The sequence below is a fragment of the Xenopus laevis genome, chromosome 7L, assembly GCF_017654675.1.
Source record: "Xenopus laevis strain J_2021 chromosome 7L, Xenopus_laevis_v10.1, whole genome shotgun sequence".
In the NCBI taxonomy this organism is placed as follows: Eukaryota; Metazoa; Chordata; class Amphibia; order Anura; family Pipidae; genus Xenopus; species Xenopus laevis.
Window position 1 is genome coordinate 10206071 of NC_054383.1, and position 14943 is coordinate 10221013.

Here is a 14943-nt window from a genome sequence, read left to right on the forward strand (position 1 = left end):
ACAGTTGTGTGTTGTTAGTAAAGGGGTGGGGGGGGCATTATGATTGATATAAAGCGTAGCTTGAGTTGAGTATAAATGTCAGAATGACATGTAGAAATCTTGCCATGAAGTGGTAGGTCGCTGTGAAAGATGATGATTTTCTATAAGCAGACTCACTACTAGAGATGTTTTTGTGGCTGACAGAGAAATATGAATTATATTTTATATACTATTATATATATGTAGGTCTCAGAAGGCAGGGGTGTGCAAGTGCAGACAGGATGATTAAGACTAAGGAGTGTTGAGATGTGGGACTGTTGCTGCCAGTTGTATCATTAGGGTTAAGCAATCAATAGAGAGAACATCAGCGCATGCATCAGGCTCATCATTAGTATGTGAAGCTCGTCACCAAGTGTCTCGGAAGTAACTACTTGTAAAGCCCACTGATCAGAGAGCTAACAAGGCCTTCCTAAATGTCAGCCCCGCTCACGCCGGCTTTTATTCCCTTCGATTTCCCGCAGTGTCGTAAAGGACACTTTGTTTCGCCTCATTGATGGACAAGGGGGCCTGCGGGGATGGCATTTTACCGAGGGACGGTATCAAAAGGTTTAAATGACTGGAACAAAAATCAGGTTGATCAATATAAATATTCCGGCAAATGAAAGGGATGGAGAGCAGAGGAGTTTATTTATCCACCGAGAGATTCTCGTCTGTAGCTCGCGAGGAGCGGCTAATGCATGTCACACTGAGAACGAGAACGTTGGGCAGGACATTGTTAGTGGAAATAAAATACATTCATATGGGGGGGGGACTCCTAATGCTGTTGCAGAACTATAATTAACTGAATTAGAACCAACAGCAACCTGCAGGCAATATTCCAGGGCAGTGATTCCTTGCTGGAAAAGGAATAGGGGTTAACTTGACCTTTCTTAAAGAGATGGTTCCCCTTTACGTTAACTTTAAGCATCTTATAGAACAACCAATTGTAAGCAACTTTTCTATTGGTCTTCATTATTGTTTTTTTTTTATAGTTTTTGAATAATTTGCATTCTTCTTTTGACTCTTTCCAGCTTTCAAACGGGGGTCACTGACCCCATCTTAAAAACAAATGCTCTGTAAGGCTACAAATGTATTGTTATTGCTACTTTTTATTACTCATCTTTATATTCAGGCATCTCCTATTCATATTCCAGTCTCTTATTCAAATCAATCAATGTTGCTGGGGGAATTTGGACCCTAGCTACCATATTGCGGAAGTTGCAAATTGGAAAGCTGCTAAATAAAATGCTAAATAATTGAAAAGACACAAATAATAAAAACCAATTGCAAATTGCCTCAGAATATCCCTCTCTACAAAATACTAAAAGTTAACTCAATAGTTATCAATCCCTTTAATTTACCAATCCCAAACATATATTAAGCCATTGTAGCCATTTCTAGCCTGCAATTACCAGCACCCTCCCCAAAAAGGGTTAAGTGACTAATACTCTACAACTAAAGCACCCCAAGAGTCTGTTCACCCCATTCTCCTGTTGCAATAATCACTCAATAAGGGACCTATTGCTCTTTTTTTTTTTTTTTTTACAATTTTGTACTTTTCTGTTTTTTTAAATTCTCTAAAACTGTTAAAATGCTTGATTTATTAAATGTACAAAAACCATGAAAAAATGGCACCACAAAACATCGCCAAGTAAAATGAGTCAAGGTCCAATAGAAGTCAATGGAAGCTGCGCTGATCCCACCATAGGCTTCTACTTGCCTTCGTCCTATCAGGCTTTAGATTGTCCTCTTCCTACAAGGCTTCTCCTTGTGCTCTTCCTACCACATTCTTCTTCTTGTCCTTTTCTTATCAGGCTTTAGATTGTCCTCCTACCACCAGGCTTCTTCTTAACCTCTTCTCACCATGGGCTTCTCCTTGTCCTCTTCCCACAACAGGTTTATCCTTGTTCTCTTCCTATTAGGCTTCAGATTGTCCTCTTCCCACCACAGCCTTCTCCTTGTCCTCTTCCCACCACAGGGTTTTCCTTGTCCTCTTCCTATCAGGCTTCTTCTTGTCGTCTTCCCACCACGGGCTTCTCCTTGTCCTCTTCCCACCACAGGCTTCTCCTTGTCCTCTTCCTATCAGGCTTCAGATTGTCCTCTTCCCATCTGGCTTCTTCTTGTCCTCTTCCCACCACAGGCTTCTCCTTGTCCTCTTCCCACCACAGGCTTCTCCTTGTCCTCTTCCTATCAGGTTTCAGATTGTCCTCTTCCCACCATGCTTCTCCTGGTGACTCTTTTTTCCACTCTAGTCCTTATCTTCAGGGCACTTCACATCCAATTTAAAGGGAATCTAAACAACAGCTCTTAGCAGGCAGACCTGTGCCCGACCCAAACCCACTGACCAGCATCCTGACCTGTACCCAATATGTTCCACTACCTAGACCCGCTACCCGACCTGGCCCACAAATAGTTAACTGACATTCGGACCTGGGAGCCCACAAAGCCAGACATAACATCACTGTGAGCTGGAAGTGACATCACACCGGAGCCTAATAAGATGGGTAAGGGGACAAATTGTGCCTCAGGGGGAGATGAAAGGGACCTTAGCCAGATAACCAGGTGCGTCACCCGCTGTCTGCCAATAGGATAAGGTAATCTGAACTTTCTGCCCAAAACCCGACTACTTTTCAGGAATTCTGCAGGCACCCGACCTGCTGCAAGACTCTGATCAAAGCTACATCACATTCACATTTTCTAATTTTCTTACAGTTTGTGAGATATTAGCAGTTTTAAACTGCCATTACTAGGCTTCCAGCCCTATAGCGGGTGTCGAAGGTCAGAGTGTCAGCGACCCGAATTGTCCAGGCACTTCCTTAATTCAGTTAACCTTTGGGTTGCTGACTCTTACTTGAGCCAGAATAAGTAGAATAAGTTTAAAACTGCAAATATCTAAGAAACTGCTTGAAAGAAAAAATTAAGGTAAACTGCAAACCTGCTCAGGGAAGCACCCTGAGTAAATTTACTTCAATTCTATTTTGGGGGGGGGGGTCTTATCTACTGTTTCACCCTCAACCTACTAGGAGCTGGTAATTTGCTGGGTCCTGGACACTCACCATATTCTGGGCCCCCAAAATAATACTGTTCTATAGGCATTGATTGAATGACGCCCACCATTACCTAAAACAAACCAGTATTGTTCCTAAGCTCTCAGCTAAGGATTCTGGGTATTGTAGTTAAGCAACAACTGGCCCTAGTAAACTACTGGTATCACTGCCCACGACCAGGACCAAGAAACAACACCCTATACATTACAACGTACAAGAACTGACATTCAGAACATGCAGGAGAATATTAATTCTAGATGACATTTGGCAGATCATGTAATACATTTGGCACACCAGCTAAAAAATCTTGGATCTCATTCAATTTTGCCACAGACGTAGCCTAACGGCCACATAACGTATCGTCTCTTTAAATAGACATCAATATCCGACGACTATAATTCACCCTGATTAGAAAAATCCAAAGGAACAAATTAAATCAGATCAGTTTGAACGGGAAATATTTTTTATGATAATTTATTAGAGATTGTGAAATGTTATTAAGAGGCGTATTTATCATTTTTATAGGGGGGGGGGATTTGTATCATTGCAGCGCAGGGTAAAGCAGAAAATACAGTTACATAAGGGATGGTGGAGTTAATGGTCCTTTATGGAGACACAGTGACACCTAGTGGTAACTGACAGCAACAGCCTGGAAAAAAACATGGTTCTGTTTTGTTCAATGTAGAATTCTGAAATAATGAATATCCTCATCTGACCTGTCGCCTGTCAGTTCTGAATGGAATTCTCTGCCGCAGTTGTAAAGCTCATCATCATTCCGTGACTAGTTCTGTACAAGGAATTATGTCCTGTATCATTGCAGGGAGACGCTGGTTTGTAACCGACGTCATTTAAGTGGGATAAAAGAAAATATTTCCAGAAAAAATATTTTAAAATGCATGCATGGCGAGGGGATTGGATGATATACTTTTTAATAAACCTCTCTTGAAACTGGGGGCCACCTCTCCCCTACACTATAACCAGCACTTGCTCAGGCACCCCAGGGTTATGGACTCATGATAAAGGAAGGTTCTGAGCCAAAAACCTGGTATGTGCATTCTAAAAACTTTAGGAGAAAGATGTGAAGTTTCCAAAAAGTAATTAAAAGTAAAGATAATTTTTACTAGGACATAGGAAAACATGGCCTAATGCATTTCGTGCCTATCGGGGCACTAATTCATAGCCTACTTATATCCTACGACTAAGTGGTCAAAAGATGGACTAATGCATTTTGTGACTATTGGGGCACTTACTCATAACGTACTTACAGCCTATGAGTAAATGCCTCAATAGGCACAAAATGTGTTAGGCCATCTTTTGGGCACTTACTTATAGACTATAAATAATCTATGAATAATTGGACTATGAATAATTGTTCCAATAGTCACAAAATGCGTTAGATGGCCTAACACATTTTGTGCCTATTGAGGCACTTACTCATAGACTATAAGAAGCTCGTGAGTAAGTGCCCCAATAGTCACAAAACGCATTAATCCATCTTTTACTCATAGGCTATAAGTAGGCTATAAGTAAGCTATGAGTAAATAGGCTATGAGATGGCCTAACACATTTTGTGCCTATTGAGGCACTTACACATAGGCTATAAGCAGGTTATGAGTAAGAGCCCCAATACCTACAAAATGCATTAGATGGCCTAACACATTTTGTGCCTATTGAGGCACTTACTCATAGGCTATAAGTAGGCTATGAGTAAATAGGCTATGAGTAAGTGCCCCAATAGTCACAAAATGCATTAGATGGCCGAACACATTTTGTGCCTATTGAGGCACTTACTCATAGGCTATAAGTAGGCTATGAGTAAGTGCCCCAATAGTCACAAAACGCATTAAACCATCTTTTGGACACTTACTCATAGGCTAAAAGTAGGCAACAAAAAAGCTCTCCAGTAGGCTTGAAATGCGTTACGCCATCTTTTGGACACTTATTCATAGGTTTTAAGCAGGGTATGAGTAAGTAGGCAAAGAGTAAGTGCCTCAATAGGCAAGAAAACTGTTAGGTCATTTATTTCTATGTCCTAATACATTTTTTTATAGTTATAATTACTTTTTCCCTTGATTTTTTTGGGAACTTATTTGTTGAGTTTTTACCATGAACCCTTAGAGATACCATGAGATTCTTACCAATGTCTTCTCCGCTGCTCATCTTTGAAGTTATTATGTTCATTCTAAAACTAAAATCTCAGAAACCACTAACAACAGAATCTGATTGTAATGTAACTGCTCGGAGGAGCACCCTAGATGCTGTGCTTACTGCCAGGGCCTGTTACATGATTGATAAACCTCACAGCACTTTAATCCAAAATATTAGGGGCCCTTTAATGGAACAAATAAGAGGCAAGTGGTGTAACATCCCCCCCCCCCACCAGCCAAGTGAATCCATTTGACTGCGGTTACAGAATTCTCACTGCGCACAAACAGTCCATGAACTGAACTGAATAAATACAAATTGCTTGTCTGATCTAAGCTGATAATATTTTGCCTTAAATACACATTTAGCATGAGAAACAATCACTGTAACCTGAGCCTCTGTAAATATCTGCACAGACTACTGAGCTTCTCATCATCACATACAGAAATATATTCTCTACTATCCCTGAGAACTAGTTTTCTCACATAAAAAATTATATATATAGATAGATCTGTCCAACCTGTAGTTATTTAACTACATCTCACTATACCTGCTATCCCACAGTCACACTCCCTTCCCAGAGACTATTTTACCACTGTTACTATAGGCTCCATCTCTCCCTACTATACCTGCTATCCCACAGTCACACTCCCTTCCCAGAGACTATTATCCACTGTTACTATAGACACCATCTCTCCCTACTATACCTGCTATCCCACAGTCACACTCCCTTCCCAGAGACTATTATCCACTGTTACTATAGGCACCATCTCTCCCTACTATACCTGCTATCCCACAGTCACACTCCCTTCCCAGAGACTATTATCCACTGTTACTATAGGCACCATCTCTCCCTACTATACCTGCTATCCCACAGTCACACTCCCTTCCCAGAGACTATTATCCACTGTTACTATAGGCTCCATCTCTCCCTACTATACCTGCTATCTCACAGTCACACTCCCTTCCCAGAGACTATTATCCCATTGTTACTATAGGCACCATCTCTCCCTACTATACCTGCTATCCCACAGTCACACTCCCTTCCCAGAGACTATTATCCCACTGTTACTGTAGACACCATCTCTCCCTACTATACCTGCTATCCCGCAGTCACACTCCCTTCCCAGAGACTATTATCCCACTGTTACTATAGACACCATCTCTCCCTACTATACCTGCTATCCCACAGTCACACTCCCTTCCCAGAGACTATTATCCCATTGTTACTATAGGCACCATCTCTCCCTACTATACCTGCTATCCCACAGTCACACTCCCTTCCCAGAGACTATTATCCCATTGTTACTATAGGCACCATCTCTCCCTACTATACCTGCTATCCCACAGTCACACTCCCTTCCCAGAGACTATTATCCACTGTTACTATAGGCACCATCTCTCCCTACTATACCTGCTATCCCACAGTCACACTCCCTTCCCAGAGACTATTATCCACTGTTACTATAGGCACCATCTCTCCCTACTATACCTGCTATCCCAAAGTCACACTCCCTTCCCAGAGACTAGTATCCCACTGTTACTATAGACACCATCTCTCCCTACTATACCTGCTATCCCACAGTCACACTCCCTTCCCAGAGACTAGTATCCACTGTTACTATAGACACCATCTCTCCCTACTATACCTGCTATCCCACAGTCACACTCCCTTCCCAGAGACTAGTATCCCACTGTTACTATAGACACCATCTCTCCCTACTATACCTGCTATCCCACAGTCACACTCCCTTCCCAGAGACTAGTATCCCACTGTTACTATAGACACCATCTCTCCCTACTATACCTGCTATCCCACAGTCACACTCCCTTCCCAGAGACTATTATTCCACTGTTACTATAGGCACCATCTCTCTCTACTATACCTGCTATCCCACAGTCACACTCCGTTCCCAGAGACTATTATCCACTGTTACTATAGGCACCATCTCTCCCTACTATACCTGCTATCCCACAAGTCACACTCCCTTTCCAGAGACTATTATCCACTGTTACTATAGGCACCATCTCTCCCTACTATACCTGCTATCCCACAGTCACACTCCCTTCCCAGATACTATTATCCACTGTTACTATAGGCACCATCTCTCACTACTATACCTGCTATCCCACAGTCACACTCCCTTCCCAGAGACTATTATCCCACTGTTACTATAGGCACCATCTCTCCCTACTATACCTGCTATCCCACAGTCACACTCCCTTCCGAGAGACTATTATCCCACTGTTACTATAGGCACCATCTCTCCCTACTATACCTGTTATACCACAGTCACACTCCCTTCCCAGAGACTATTATCCCACTGTTACTATAGGCACCATCTCTCCCTACTATACCTGCTATCCCACAGTCTCACTCCCTTCCCAGAGACTATTATCCACTGTTACTATAGGCACCATCTCTCCCTACTATACCTGCTATCCCACAGTCACACTCCCTTCCCGGAGACTATTATCCCACTGTTACTATAGGCACCATCTCTCCCTACTATACCTGCTATCCCACAGTCACACTCCCTTCCCAGAGACTATTATCCCAGTGTTACTATAGGCACCATCTCTCCCTACTATACCTGCTATCCCACAGTCACACTCCCTTCCCAGAGACTATTATCCCACTGTTACTATAGGCACCATCTCTCCCTACTATAACTGCTATCCCACAGTCACACTCCTTCCCAGAGACTATTATCCCACTGTTATTATAGGCACCATCTCTCCCTACTATACCTGTTATACCACAGTCACACTCCCTTCCCAGAGACTATTATCCACTGTTACTATAGGCACCATCTCTCACTACTATACCTGCTATCCAACAGTCACATTATCATAAGCTTAATAATGTCCCTACTACAGATGACAGACTTACAGCCAAACTAGGACTGTGCAGTAATTGCCTGATCTGCTAGTTAGTATTCAAGTCAAGGAAGGGGCAATTGCCAATATTTAACAAACACTTGTTTACCTGGGAATCATGTGCCGTTGGCCTTACATAATCTCCCTGCAGTCTACAATGGCTTCAGAAATGCCCATTCATTCTCTCTTACTGTCTGCTCCTCGTATATTTATATATGAAAGTTTATACCTGCTCCTCGTATCAAGGGGGCAGATTTATCAAGGGTCGAATTTCGAAGTGAAAAAAACTTTGACATTCGACCATCGAATAGTCCGACATTTAAAGTCGAAGGATTTTTAAGAAGGTACAATTCGTACGATTTTACAAAAAAATCCTTTGACTTCTCAAAACTTAGCCAAGTACTGGCTATAGGTTCTAGGAGGTCCCCATAGGCTAACATAGCAATTCGGCAGGTTTAAGGTGGCGAAGTACTTCGATTTTCGAATGCTCGAATTTTCAATTACAATCGAAGTCGAATTTGGCCTATTCAATGGTCGAAGTACCCAAAACTTACTTCGAAATTCGAAGTTTTTTAAATCTAAAATTCACTTCGACCTTTGATAAATCAGCCCCTATGTGTTGAAGTCACTTCTTTAAGGTGCTAAAGTCAGTTGTTTCTCAGTCAAGTTTTTTTTTTAACAAACAATAAACAGGACACTATTATTGTTCTCTAACTTGCACGTCTGTGTAACTGATTTAGTGAGCTTCAGGCCTTGAACTGATTTCAACCCAGCAGAAGTGCATTCCCTTATCTGTTTGCCATAGATACTAGTGAAATAAACAGGGCAGGATTGACTTGGCTTTTAATTTACGTTATAAATCTGTCCAACATAGAAGGACATTTCTAAAAGTGGAGTTAGGAGTTAGTGGGCTGGGACACCAGGTTATGGTAACATTACAGAATCTGATATTCTTGGCAATTTTGTGTTTTATACTCTGCGGCACCAGTTTGGAATATTTTCTTTTTTGTTTCAGCCCAATAACGCCCCCCATGCTCAAAGCCAGGTCCATATAGAATGGATTGAGGAGATGGAAGTCAAAAAACTTGACTGGTCTACAGAAAGCACTGACATCATATAAATGGAACACGCCTGTGGAATGAACTGGAAGCCAACTGTGATTCCCCAACATCAGTGACCAACCGCACTAATGCTCTTGGCCTGAATGGAAGCAAATCCCACCAACAATGTTCCAACATCTAATGGGAACCTTCCCAGAAGTAGAGAAGATAACATTCAATTTATAAGGGTGAATCTGCCCAGGAAGAAACCTTACCACCCAGCAACCCAAAACACTGTTAAATATTATTTTCTGTAGTCCTTTAAGAGGAACCTGCCATGCTTTATAATTTACTGTTTTTACAATGGCGTCTCCTATCGGATAACTAGGTGGTGTAAGGGATTTTTACAATGGTATCTCCTATTGGATAACTAGGGGGTGTAAGAGAATTTTACAACGGTATCTCCTATTGGATAACTATGTGGTGTAAAGGATTTTTACAATGGTGTTTCCTATTGGATAACTAGATGGTGTAAGGCAGGGGTCAAAAACACTGTAACCAAAAGGATGTGAGGATCTCCAAAAATAAAGAAGCAAATGTAAAAAGTAGAAACATTTATTAGGACATGAAGACCTAACGCGTTTCGTGCCTATTGGGGCACTTACTCATAGGCTATAAGTAGGCTACAAGTAAGCTATGAGTAAGTAGGCTATGAGTAAGTGCCCCAATAGTCTCAAAATGCATTAGCTGGCCTAACACATTTTGTGCATACTGAGGCACTTACTCATAGGCTATAAGTAGGCTATGAGTAAATAGGCTATGAGTAAGTGCCCCAATAGTCACAAAATGCATTAGATGGCCGAACACAGCCTATGAGTAAGTGCCCCAATAGTCACGAAACGCGTTAGGTCTTCATGTCCTAATAAGTTTTTCTACTTTTTACATTTGCTTCTTTATTTTTGGAGATCCTCACATCCTTTTGGATAGTGTTTTTGGTCTTTACACCTTGGGACTGAGGTGAACTGTGAGTGCATTCTCACTTATTTTTTTCCATTATATTTTTGTATTTTTATTTAATACTTATTTGTTGAGTGGTACCATAGATATTTTTTGCCAGGTGGCAGTAGCACAAACCTAAGTATTTTAAGTAAGGCAGGGGTCCCCAACCACCGGGTCGTGGACCAGTGGCGGCCACGGGCTTTGCCCGAACTGGCCCCCCCCCCCACTGGTCCCAGCTGCAGTCTATAATAGTTGCAAAAACAATGAAAAAGGCCCTAATTACCTGCAATCCGAGCTGTGCGAAGTCAAAGTTGTAAAAAATCGTAAACATCGTCTTGCTTGAAACAGGTCCGTTGTGCAAAAAAGGTTGGGCACTACAAGTGTAAGGGATTTTACAATGTGTCTCCTATTGGATAACTAGAGGGTGTAAGGGATTTTTACAATGGTGTCTCCTATTAGATAACTAGGTGGCATAAGGGATGTGTACGTAGAGGAATCCTTCAGGGACAACAGGTACAGAAAAGGGGTACATGAGCAAGATCAGGGTGATGATGACGAAGAGTCTAGGTCTGGCAGAATAGGGATGCTGTGGCTGAAGAATCAAAACATGTTTAAGCGGATAAGGGATGGAGCGAGTGAAGAACCGGTTACAGGAAGGACTAGGAACAGGACTGGAATGGAGCAAGAACAGAACAAAAGCAGGAGTAGGGAACAGGTCAAAAACAAGGTGATGGTATAGACAAAGGAAGAAACAGAGTGATAGGGACCTGCCACAATGCTGATGTACATAGGCCAATACTCAGGCCCAGGAAGTGATGAGGGGGGTCTTATATAGGATTTAGATTGGCTAACCCTATCCAACCAATAAGGTAACTGGGACCAGATAGAGTACAGAGCCAGAAATCAAGAGGTTCCTGGTTTGAATCCCAGCAGAGCCGTAAAGGTGGCCATATATGTCCATGTCCAAGTAGATGGAACGCTACCAGTTAACCAAAACTTTCTTTTGGAATCCGAAATTGTTGGAGAAACCCCAAAAACCATACAAACGCCAAACAAAATCAAGGACAAGGTTTATTTTATAGATCCTCTGACATACATTGTGTTTATACACCTTTAATAGCAATGTAGATATGCCAAATATACAGCTATTTTTTTTTTTTTGCCTAAATATCACGTACATTACAAAAGTTGATTCATGGTCTGTTAAAGATTCCTTTCGAAAAATAAATGATCCGTTTAGTATACGCTAATATCGTATATATAGGTACATGTAGTGGCAATAAAGAAACGTCACCCGAAAAAAAATCAAGAGATCACAAAAAAAAAAATTATATTACACCAAGTTAAAGTACACAACGTACATTCTTTTATCAAGTACGACATATTTTTAGTACTGCAGTTTTATGAACAGTTTCGGAGAAAGATTCCGGTGCAGCTCCCATCTCTTTCATACAACTTCCAGTACATGTCCCAGAGTATTAAAGTGTCTGTGTGCACGCAATTTCATCATTTAGGTGCAAACATAAACCTTGAATCGTTTTTCACGAGAGTTCTATAGTAAACAATTCCATGTTAGCATTTTTTGCTTAAAAATCTTAGATTGAATTTAATAAAGGGTAACTGTTCTTACGTTTCCAGCAGATCAAAGCGCCCTAGAGAAATGGAAAAAACATGATGCTACAAAAGCAAGTAAGAGGGGACTTACAACATGTTGTAGGGTTGAGCCTACTCCAGGCATGGCCAGAGATAAACAGAATCCATATAAGAAAGATAATTACTCATTGATGTTCTATAAAAATTCAGAGTCCTCTATTCCTTAACACAACCTCCAGCTAGAGCTGTAGTACCGCTACTATTTAGAGCCATATTGGTCCATGGTTCGCAGGATACATTTCACAGCTCTGTTGAGTAGCCTTAGAATTAGAAATTCAAACTAAAACGCAAGTGTTTGATCAACTTGGAGGTATGGGGCTTCAAAACAAGTTGTTGCAGTAGACCTCAAGGTTGCAACTGACCCTGGAAATGTGTTGGCCAATGGAAGCAACACAACAAAGGCTCTTGGGGATTACTACATATATTTGGAATTGGGTATAGATTTGTTCTACTTTGGACATTGTATTCATCAATAATCACCAACTGCAATACCTCTGAAGCTTATAGAAATAAAGATATTTTATTAGGTAAAGGAGCTTTTTTTTCTTTCTATTAACTACTTGTATCACGTAAGAGATACGCAACATCAATTGAGTTCAGTTTTTGGTAACAACGAACCAGAAGGCACTGAAAATTGGAAGAACGCAAAATTTTTCTGCTTTCTGCTTATTAAAAGACAAAATATCATATTAAGGTCTGACCTTTAATTAGGTTTAAAGAGAGACTTAGGGGCAGATTTATCAAGGGTCGAATTTCGAAGTGATAAATACTTCGAAATTCGACCATCGAATGGCTTTACTTCGACTTCGAAAATCGAAGTCGAAGTTTTTTTCACCGAATTTGACCGTTTTGCAGTCGAAGTAACGATGAAATCATTCGAATCGAACGATTCGAAGGATTTCATCCGTCGATCGAACGATTTTTCTTCGACTTCCAAAAAGAAGGTCCCCATAGGCTAACATCGCACATCGGCAGGTTTATTTTGGCAAAGTATTGAAGTCTAAGTTTTTTTACACAGTACTTCGATTATCGAATGGTTGAATATTCGAACGATTTTACGTCGAATCGAAGTTGAAGTATCCTATTCGATGGTCTGAGCATCCAAAAAAATTACTTTGAATTTCGAATTTTTTTTACTTAGAAAATTCACTCTAATTCACTTCGACCCTTGATAAAACTGACCCATAGTGTGACAACAGATTCTCATCACACAGCAAAAAGTTGTCCAAAAATTGGTCTTTTCAACTTTTTCCGGTTTCTAAAGTACTTATGGCTCTGCAAAAAAATACTATAACAAGGAGCAGAGATGGGGCAGCCATGGAAAGAACTCGGCACCACTCTCTTTTGGAACGCGTCCTTTGGTTACAAGACTGCTAGGTGGTGTAAATATATACAAAAACATACAGTGCCCAGAAGAGAGTCTATCCAAAATAAAGATGACCTTTTGATCGGACGACAATGAACACTTGAGCTGAATCTTTCAAAATGTAATAGATTATGTACTAATTTCTCTCTATGTGCAGGCTTTATGACCACAGGTATCAGATCTAACCGTCTATTATTAAAAACGGACTCCGGCCCAAAGCCTGAATGTAGAGAGAAATATTGGTGAAAGGGGGAAAGTGAAGAGCACCTTTATGATTTTAGAAACAGAATAGAATGTTTAACAGATCTCTATGTGCAGACTTTAAGACCACAGGTATCAGATCTAACCGTCTATCATTAAAAACCGACTCCGGCACAAAGCCTGGATATAAAGACAAATATTGGTGAAAGGGGGAAAGTGAAGAGTAACTTTAGAATAGAATGTTTAACAGATCTCTATGTGCAGGCTTTAAGACCGCATGCATCAGATCTAACTGTCTATCATTAAAAACCGACTCCGGCACAAAGCCTGGATATAAAGACAAATATTGGTGAAAGGGGCAAAGTGAAGAGTAACTTTATGATTTTTAGAAACAGTATAGAACTTTTAACATATTTTATTTATTTCTTATTTTCTTGAGATGAAGCCTGTATGAAAGTATTTTCATTAGTAAAAATTTTTGATACATAGTCCAACACAACCTGCCATCTAAAGACATGGTTCACGCAATATTTTAGGCATAGACTGTACATAAATCTGGCCATGTTTCTCCGAAACCCAGCCAATAGGAGGATCTAGCTGATTTGGCTACAGACACCTGCCCCATATCACTGGCATGTGCTAGTATCATACACATAATAGTGGTCTATAGTTGTTTTTACCCTATTTGTAATTAATGAGCATTGTTATGTGAAGAAAGCAATATGTCTGACAAAGGGCTGGTGACTGGCCACTCAATGGGCAGCAGTTGGTATCTGGCAAAATAAAAAGCTAATTAAAATGAACGAGTTAAGACTTCACATTTGGCCGACTAAAGTAGAAGTAAATGTTTTAATAGGCCAAGTATTTGTTTTATGATAAAAAGGGTTTGTTTTCAGCTAACGCAGAAAAAAATTACATAATTTAGAACTAAGTAATTCCTGTTATAAATTCCAGAGTAACTTCACTTTGTAAATGGACATCCAAATCCAAGAAACACATTAAAATGATCCCCTCTGTGCTCCTATTTGCAACACATCTTTTCAAACATGACTGCAGAAAAACGATCGCTGTAGTGTAAAGTACCGGCTAAAAAGATGGAAAAAAAAAAGGTAGAAATATACATTTTTACATCTTAAAAAATAAAACTGTTTCTCGGCCTTATAAAGATCATTTCCTCTGACCTATCATGAGTCTAAGATCAGAAATCACCATTATCGTGTTACCACATTATAAACTCTGGAAAATGATTCTCGATAGTAATTTCCCCAGACAGGAAGACATGTTTTTAAAAAGAAACTCAAATCATAAAATAGTGGAAGAACATGCAAAACCCCTCAAGATTAACATCATCATTAGGTTAGTCTTTAACGGAGAAGGAAAGGTTAAAACCAAGTAAGCTTTATCAGAAAGGTCTATATAAATACACAAGTAAACCCTCAAAGTAATGCTGCTCGAGTCCTCTGTCTTCAGAAACACAGCATTTCTTTCCTTCTATTGTGTACTCATGGGCTTCTGTATCAGACTTCCTGTTTTCAGCTTAAACCTCCAGGGCTTGGGCCTGAGCATGCTCAGTTTGCTCCTCCCCTCCCTGCTT